This window comes from Passer montanus, unplaced genomic scaffold (assembly GCF_014805655.1).
Source record: "Passer montanus isolate IOZ18808 unplaced genomic scaffold, ASM1480565v1 scaffold10, whole genome shotgun sequence".
In the NCBI taxonomy this organism is placed as follows: domain Eukaryota; kingdom Metazoa; phylum Chordata; class Aves; order Passeriformes; family Passeridae; genus Passer; species Passer montanus.
This window is the reverse complement of record NW_024356505.1, coordinates 13,240,546-13,250,217: the sequence shown is the minus strand read 5'-3', so window position 1 is coordinate 13,250,217 and position 9,672 is coordinate 13,240,546.

Genomic DNA, 9,672 nt, shown 5'->3' with positions numbered 1-9,672 from the left:
TCAAGAAGAACACTAGAAAACAAATGCTTCTCAATGGGGAAAGGTTGGCAGCAGCTTCTGGATTTGTGTAATTAAGACCTGTACTTGCTGGTCAGCGTTTCCCAACTGGCAGACTCCCAGCAGGGAATTAAACCAGCAGATTCTAGCTCAGCATGAATTCTGTGGGGTTTGTTCAGCTCTTGCAAATGGAAGCTACAGTTGCTCCTGAACACACCAAAGGAATAAGCAAAGAGAAAAATTTCCTAAGGTAAGGAATATGTGTATACGCACACACACACACAGATAAAATACACATTTAGAAAATGGAAGCTAATTCAGTTTGATAGACGTAAATAATCGAAGTGTCACTGTGTTGCACACGGAATGAATATAACAAATAGATGGAAACCTGAAAGTACTGACTTCAACTCACATGAAATATGTTGCAGGGAATGAGTATAACAGATAGATGGAAACCTGAAAGTACTGACTTCAACTCACATAAAATATGTTGAGCTTTTCTCTGTGAAGTGTCAACAGGCTACTGCATTGTGTTATACTAAATTAACTTTCATGGTATGCCAAACTGCTAATGATAATGTTAAACTAATTTTTTTTTAATGCTAAAAATTTTTATGGTGGACTTTACTGTACTTTTGTAGTGAATAAGTAATGCTGTTTCACAAAGGAAGAAATGCGTAGAGAATCACAGGATCGTTTAGGTTGTCATGTCATTGAGCTCAACTGAAAAGCTAACACTGCAAATCCCACCACTGAAAATGTCCCTAACCACCACATACACACATAAGAAGGCCACTTCCTTCCAGTTTACAAAAGATGATTTTATAATTTGAGACTTCTAACCTTGTACTGCAAAACAATCATCTTTCCTAACTGAGATATAAAATATATTATCTTTATTATATGTTTGATTAGATACCTGTTAAGGTCTCAGTAACCTCTATTTGAATGTCAAACTTCTGAAGTCATTCTGTGTTGTAATTCAAAGTAAATGGACATCTGACCAACTAATATATCTTTATTGACCAATATTTTAGTATTGTGGCAGTTGTATGTTTTGAAGCAAATTCTGCATTACTGGTGAGAGACTAGTCCTCTGCTTACACCATTTCTAATATACGATATCAAAAAATTACAAATTCTTACATAAGGATATAAGGATGAATATGTTACATTTTACTCTTTAGTCCTTCAAATATGATCGTTCTACTCTGGGAATCAAGAAGTGTGACACCAAACTGAGTATTTCTGTCCACAACTGTAAATTCACAACCATTGCTAAAATTATCTAAAGTTACCTGTTATATTTATTCCATTAGCTTTATTTTCTATCCAGCTAGGCAGCAAGTATCAGGATTAATTCATATTGAACTTCTTAATGCCTTCTCTGTCCCTGCTTCCCATTTCTTTTCCTTTCCCCAAAGCAAAGGATATAATTTCCTGATATCCTGAGATTTGACAATGAAATGGAAGAGCTGTGGGGACCTAGAGCTGGCATGTGCTATCTTTGCTTGCTAGAATACCTTCCATGGAGAGAGGCAGCGAGATACCCTTTCTAGAAAAGCCTCACTAAAAATGACCAGAGGTTATCACAAGAAGGTGGATTGGTGCTTTGCCCAGCTAGCACCAGTTGATATAGTGATGGGCATTTTTCTGTTGAGGTTAATATGGTTTATTGGATGGTTTTCACAGCAAGTGCCAAAAATTGCCTACTTCTAAATTGCCAGGTCAAGGAACATGGGCATTTCTTTGACTTACATGAGCAGCAGTGTGCAATAAAAGATTCATAATATACAAACTCAAAGTTATAGCTATCATTTCTACTTCTGTGTATGGAAAATGCCTGGCCTTGAGCATTTAATAATTTCTTAGAACAATATTTTAGCACAACTCTTTAAAAAATAAATTTAAAAAAAAGTTTCACCTTTATAGTTTGTCCTAGGAAGGAGAAACTGTTCTTAACTGAAGCATATTGGAGACCATAAATATTCAGAGATTTCTTTACCTGGTACACATTTTACAGCATTTCTGGAATTTTTCACTTTCTCTCTTGCATCTGTTCCCTCATGCATCTATGCTGTATCCTAGCCTAGGTTGCCATTAAGACCTCTTTCATTGCATTTTCAAATGCTATAGCTTTTTATTTGAATAACCTTTTGCTCTTGCTAAGCACATTGCAGAAACACATGGACCAGACAAAAGAAGTACTCTCTCTTAAGTACTTGTATTGGAAAACTCCTTTGGAAGTATTTCAGTTGAATGAGATCTCTTTTCCATCCCCACATATTATGGAAGCTTAGTCCAAGCTACAATTTAAAATAAAAGTTTGCTGGGCAGGGAGTGTTTATCAAAAAATGTTTGTGCTGCTGATCTAAAATTCTGTTAAGCATTTTTTTTTATGTTGTTCTTGGTTGAATGCATAGCTTTGTGTCACTTGTATTTATTTTAAAGGAAAGTCTTGGACCAAATTAGAGGAAGAACCCAGTCTCAAAGCTGGCTGACCTTTTGGTGTTGACACATTTGTCAAAGTTCTGAAAGATTCTTAAAGCTACTGAAAGCAAGTTGCAAGAGAAGCATTCTCTGCACAGACCTAGACACATTCAGATTTGTTTAAAAAGTAAGTGAATTAACAAGGTATTGATTTACTTTCACAGCTCAGTTTCCTAACTTAAATTGATGCTGATGTGTGTGTCTGCTAAGTGGACATATACATCTTTCAGGACTTAAAGGTTCTTGAGTTTGTACATCAAGTATATAAAACACTATTCACTTGCTAACTCCATTTTTGTCATTTCTGCTTCAGTCTTGCAAATATAGATTCTCCGCTTACAGTTTTAAAAATCTAAGGGATTAATATGCAATATTGAACAGGTGAGTGGAAAAAAGCAAGAAAGTGAAAACCAAACCAAGTGAACTAATTTTTTCCAGTCACACATTTTACTTTTCTACTGTCGCAATTTTTGCTTAGGTATGCCTGGTTTTTCATCATTGGATGTCAATTCCTAACAGGAAACTTCCATAACTAGATGTGGAAGAAGTGTTTATTTAAAGGAGAAAAAAAAAAGTAGCTAGAGCATAAACAGGATGCTGGTTGGTGTACCTTTTCCCCCTAAACTCTTCCATTTTTATTGACAGCAGTCACTAAAATTTACTGCTGCTTATAAAGAGAAAAGAAGTCAAGATAATTGAAGCATTAAAGAATTACCTGAGAGTGGGATGAGAAGGATGCTAAAGCACTTAATTAGGAAGAAAAAAAAAAAGAATACATTACAAAATAGGTGACTGAAGAACTAAAAGAAACCTGAATGTAGTCTAAAATGATACTACACGAACAGGAAAAGCAGTAGTTACCATTAGTAGTTACCATGTGGAGCTAGAAAGAGGTGGAGAGTAGGTAGGATATTCCCTTTGCAAATATAATTTTTTTTGTGCTTTTGACTTTTGGCACAACACTGGTCTTGCACATGGTGCTGGCAGCTTCTTTCTATCTTGAGCAGAAGTCACAGAGTACTTGGGAGAGTCACTATTGAAAGGTTTTTGAAAGTGCAAATTCTTGATAGTGTTTGTTTTTCTAACAGCTGGACTTGCAGACAGAGTAGAATACAGTTAAAAGTAGATTCCCCTAGGAGCTGTGCACGGACATAGTAAATGTCAATCATCCTGGATGTTACCATCTGTTTACATTAAGAGAAGCAATCAATTTTTACAGATTGTTATAAACCAGAGAGATTTTTCTACTTACATAGAAAAAATTAAATTTCCCTCAGCTTTTTTTCTCTTTCTCTTTTATAGCAGCATGAAACTACACAGAAATAAAGTTGGTAGCCTTGATGGAATAAAAATACTCTGGTTTACATGGTAAGAGCTTAAGACGTGAACTAATCATACATTTAAGCTCCTGCTCTTAAATATGAGCAGAACTGATTTCACTGGCATCCAACATCAATTTACTGAAAACATTCAAGTGGTGTAATTCAGATGTATTGTAATAAATGTGACTTTTGTATTAAACACAATCCACACTTCTACACTGGCATCTCTAAGTTTGTTTAAATAAGTGCCTGAAGACTTTTCTGAAACTAAGATTGAAACCTTTGGGTAGTCTTCTATTTTTACACTTGCAGATTTCAAAATTAGTTTGGCATTGAGGGTCATCTTGCTACTTAATATTGCTATTTAGCAGTAATAATTAGTAATTGCACCCTTGTTCCTCCTTTAGTTGTGACTGTTCAATAGTCTCTATGTTCTGCTTCTTTTAGCACAGTTGTTTGTTACCACACTGTTAGAATAAAACTTCTCACTCTTAAGAATTCTAGTCTATATTAGATTGTTATCTAATTGATTGGTGGTAGCTGACATGGTGATATGCATGTGAAGAATAGAGAGCTAGAGAACAATGGAGTATGTAACAAGCCAATATGTAAAGAGGCATTACCCACAAAAATGCTAAATTTAATCCTGTCTCTATTTGATCTCTTTCATTCTTTCAAGTTCTGCTTGTGCCCTGCAGAAAAAAAAAAAAAAACAAAAAACAAAAAACAAAAACAAAAAAAATTTAAAAAAACCGAAGAAATCATCATCTGTGGTCTTGAGGAGGTGTCTAGCAAACACACAGGAACACATGCAGTGAAAAGAAGCTGACTGAGACAAATATTTATTGCAAACCCCAACCAGCTGAACAGCAATGATACATGGAGGAAAATCAAAAGTGAAAGTTATTCGAAAGTTATTGTGGAAGATGATAACAGATTTCAAATGTGTCACAGGTTCAGAAAAATAATTTGAAGATTACCTTTTTGTCATATTGAAGAAATAAAAATACATGTGCCACAATAATCTGTATGTACCCCATGTATCCCTTCATTTGAATGACTTGACAGAATGTACCATGTGATCCTTCTGCTGAACTAAACAAAGCTTTCCACGAAAATTCTACAGGCAGTTTTTAATAAGGATCAGAAAATTACTTTTTGAAGGTGTCAACCTTTTTCCTTTCAGAGAACAAAAGCAACTATTGTATTACTTCACTGAGATCTTAGAGATCAATATCTTTTTCACGTATATCTAGTCAACTGTCACCTTATATCCCTCAAAATGTATTATTATAATCTCAAATTACTCTTGAATTTGTCTGTTAACAATCTGTTAATTGTCCATCTGACTGGCAAACTAAGAAATTCAAATATCTACTGTATATATTGTGTTGAAGATATGTATTCATTGTGCTACAGCTGCAGTTGCTAACTAGAAAATTTGCATCAAAGGTTTTACTCATACTCTTGCTGAAGTGCACTCCTAGAAGACTTTCTGCTGAATGTTTGAGATAAGATTTAAAGAAACAAAAGTATTATCAGAAGAGAATAAGGCAAGTAAATCTTGAGGACAAATTATGAGGACACTCACTGAGGTTGCAGAAGTCAGGAAGAGATTTTGGTCAACTTTTAGGATATTTCATCCTTGTTTGATTATAGATATTTTAAGTTTTCTTTAAAGCATGTTTTATTTTATTTCACCATAGGGAATGGGGAAATTTCTTGCCTTCAATAGATAGATAGATAGACAGATAAAATTTTTTCAGCAGTGCCTATTTAAGTTTGTAGACTCCTCTGGCTGTGACCCAAGAGGCAGGTTCATCTGGGGAAGCCTGGAAAAACCCCTATGTTTACACCAAGACAGGTGTTTTCTTTGCCACTCTGTGATTCCAGAAAAGAGATGTAGCACAAGCTTAGCTGTGAGGAGCTATATGGCACAGATCGATGTCTCCAAAGAGCATGAGAAGTAAAAAAAAAAAAAAAAAAAGAAAAAAAATTGTTTTCATTGAGAAAGTTTAAAAAGTGCTCTGAAAGTTAGTTAAATGTTGACCAAGTGAAGCATGAAAAGCAAACGGATGGCACTGGTGAGAGAGCCAAGCTCCAAGCCCTAGCAACACTGCTGAATTCTGGCTGACCCCTGCAGAGGGGAAAGTAATCGCGTTCTCTTGGAACGTAAGAACAAAGGTGCTCACAGAAAAGAAACCAGGGGGAAAAATGTAATATCCCGTGTGCTGCAAAATAAGGAGAGTAAAATTCATCAAGCAGCACTACAGTTTTCTGCACAAAGAAAGCAAGCCAGCTCCAGAGGTCTGTGGGGCAGCAGCCTGGCACGAGGTGGGTTGCTGGGCTTTGCCTCACTGCTTGCACTCAGCTCCTGAGAGAGCTGTACACACAGCAGCAGAGAGCTCTGTGCAGACAGAGGTAGTGGTCTCTAAGGTACATTGGTAGTAGGCTCAACTCACAGTTCCATCCTAGATGTTTTCTTGAAAATAATGCCATGATCACAGAGGTCTCCAGATGTCCATGCCAAGAGTAGGCACATATTTTAAGAGTGTTTTTGCATTAGTCACATGATAGAAATCAACTTTTTCTGGAATGAGTGGCTTTCTACAGAGATGCTCTGCAGCTTGCAGACCACCATAAGCTGGTAGAGGCATGAGCAGCCCCTAAGTGCCAAACTGAAGAAACCTCAGCGGGAAACCTGTCACACACCAAGTGAAGCTGCTTTCCGTGCAGCTAACATAATGGCTGTTTTTCTCAGACATCCACAGATATTTTGCTTTCACTGGGTTGAAAACATGTATCATGAAAATATCTGTGTTTTGTTTTGCTTAGTCAGATACAGTTAGGCAGCTTTAGCAGCTGTGAAGGCAAACACTAGTGACCTGGTTTTTGGGTTGTTTTTCTTTTTTTCTGCAAAAATCAAGCCGAGGAGCAGTTTAAAATCCCGGTAGGAAATGTTTGTTGCACAGTGAGCATAACTTCAGAGAGCAGCTGTCCTCCCACCGCCGTGGAAGAGGAGGTTGCTGCTCTCACGGCCTGAAGTTTAACTAAGAGCTGCCCAAACAAAACCGCTGTCAGCACATTGCTTCCTCCTGAGCCCTTGTCCTTGTGTTCCCGCAGCAGCAGGAGCGGGATCCGGTGGGACCTGTCCCAGTTGTTGTTCTGGAGCCCCGAGTGGGAGCCGGACGTTTATGGTCCGGTTTGTCTCTAACAACTCCCACCGGTCGCGCTGTCCTGGCATCCCCAGGGCGCGCCGGGGAGCAGCTCCGGGCAGGCAACAAACAGTTAATTCATGGCACTTTTGTACTCATTTGCGGAGAGAGATGCTGAGACCGGGATTCGTATTTCACACGTTCCCGGCGGCGCGGGGGAGGATGCGCCAGTGCTGCTCCGTAGGGACTCGACGCTGTGAACGGTCCCGAATTCCCTGGAACCCTGCCGTGCCCTCCGCCCCGGCCCCTCCCGCCTGGGCTCCGGGGAGGCCGGGCCGGCTCCGCTCCGCCGGCGCAGGGAGCAGCGCCGTGCCCCGGCTGCGGCAGCGGGAAGGGCCCGGGGAAGCCATCCCCAGGGAGACGGGAAGGCGGTGAGCCGGGGGACGGGACGGGGCGGCGAGGGGAGTGTGCGTGAGGGCAACAAATGTCTGAGCCCGCGGCAGCGGAGCTGCGTCCCGAGGCGGCCCCGGCAGCGGCAGGTGAGCGGGGCCGGCCCCGAGCCCCTGTCCCCGGCCGAGCCCCCTTTTCCCGGCCGATCGCCCTTTTCCTGGCCAAACCCCTTTTTCCCGGCCGAGCCCCCTTTTTTCTGGCCAAACCCCTTTTTCCCTTTCCCCGGCCGAGCCCCCTTTCCCCGGCCTGTTTCCCTCCTCCCTGCCGAGCCCCCTTTCCCCGCTCGGCGGTCCCGCGGGAGGCAGCGGCCGGGCAGCAGCGGGGGCCGCCGGTGCCTCCTGCCGGCCCACCCGGGGCTTTTCGCAGGGAATTTCAGAGGGTGTTCTTCCCCCCTCTCCCGGGGTGGGTAGTGGGGAAATGCAGCTTCTTATTTTCGGTTCCGAAGGGTTTGTTATTTTGAAAACCTGAAGAGCGACCAGCAACCAAGGCAGTGAGAGTGTCGTCTCGCGATGGAATTTAGTGTCAGTCGGAAAAAAAAAAAGTTGTTTGATTGTTTTTTTGAGGGAACGAGGGTTGAACAAAACCTCAAACTGATTCCACAGCCTTGGTTTGACCAGCAGAGCAGGTTAAAAAATTAGTTCGTGGTGCATCTTTTCTTTGCATCACTGCGAGGCTCTGCTTGTATCTCTTATCCAGTAAGCTGGATGCATTTTAAGAGTAGTTTAACTCGTATAGAACCCAAGAGATAGAAGTACTGATGCTTTACAGTGTCAGTCCTGACCTCTTCTCCCTTGACTGTGAATGGTTTTGAAGATCTTCTGTGCCATTTACTTTGGCAAAGGCCATTGATTTCTCTGCTGTACTGGCTCTGTGACATCTGTGTTGAGAACTAGAACTACAAGAACTGTATAAAACTCGGTCCCAGTTAAAATATTTGTAGCAAATGAGTTGTTTTCATGACTGTAGTGTCCAACAGGAAAATCTGTGAACACTTCAGTTGTGCAAAGCACAGCTCCTCTTCTCCCCCCCATCCTTCTACTGATGGAGTCATGCTTATGCTGTGGCAGGGATTCCTGTTATTTCTTACCTCCAGTTGCTGGCCCATGCCACAAGCAGGCTGACCTTCTCTGAGGGGATTACTCCTCTGCTGGGGAGCTGTCTGTCCCTCTTAGCCCTCTGCCCTATACCATTCAATGGGTACTACCTCATTTTAGGAGTCACTCAATGTTGTATATGCTTGTTGGTGTCACAGAATTAACCAGTTTCTTGTTGGTATCATCCCAGAGAGTGCTCAGTTTAGCCTGTAGTCAGTAATGGTGTTAACTCTTTCAGGTAGGCTAAAAGCATTTTGATTCAATGAAAATTTCAGTTCTGTATTTTTTGGATTTGAAACTTTACATATCATGTTTTCTTCACTCTGTCCAAACAAAACGTGCTGAGGTTCTGGCTTCTATTATGCATCAGTTGTTGGAGAGCTCTGATGGGCAGCTGAAACCCTCCTCATCTTTTGTCTGTCTGAATAGAAATGTAGCAGAAATGTGGCATTGTCAAACCAATAACCTGCATCTCACCTGGTTTGGGTGCCATGTGTGGTGGTGCAGAAAGCTGTCTGTGCTGTGAGGAACACCACAGAGTGCCTTGGGATGGAGAACAGCAGAAAAGACCTTCTGCTTGGGGAGCTGGCTTGAACACTTCTTCACCACTCAGTGGCTTTCATAGAAGAGGTTTTTGTGATAAAGCAGGGAAAAAAAAGAAAATAAAAAGAGAATGATATTTTAACTGGCACCAGAAAAAACTGATGCAAAATAGCTCTTATGAAAGTGCCTCTTTTTAAAAAGTGGCTATCCCACTTCTAATGTAATCATCAGAAGTGACTTGTTGCTGGAGGCTTAGTTCTGTGTAGTCTTAGTTCTGTTTCTTTCTGTTGCCTTTTGTATAATGGATGTGACTGCTGTCATCTGAATTGTTTACTGCATGAAAGATATGTTCTTCCTTGTGCTCAAGTCTCCAGAGCCATCCCCAGCAGAGTGCCAGGTGATGCACTTCTTGTCCAGTGTACGTCACCGTGTGAGATGAGGCATGAGTCACTTCCCTCGTGGGCAGTGATGACTAACTGCTCTCCTGCATGTGGAGCTGCCACACCAGAGCTGGGCACACGAGGAATCATCACCTCCAGTCAGCTCTCTGGTGACGACATGATGTAAAAGCAGTTTATTAAGCAGCAAGATGAAAGACTTTTACAGCTCATAAAGGGG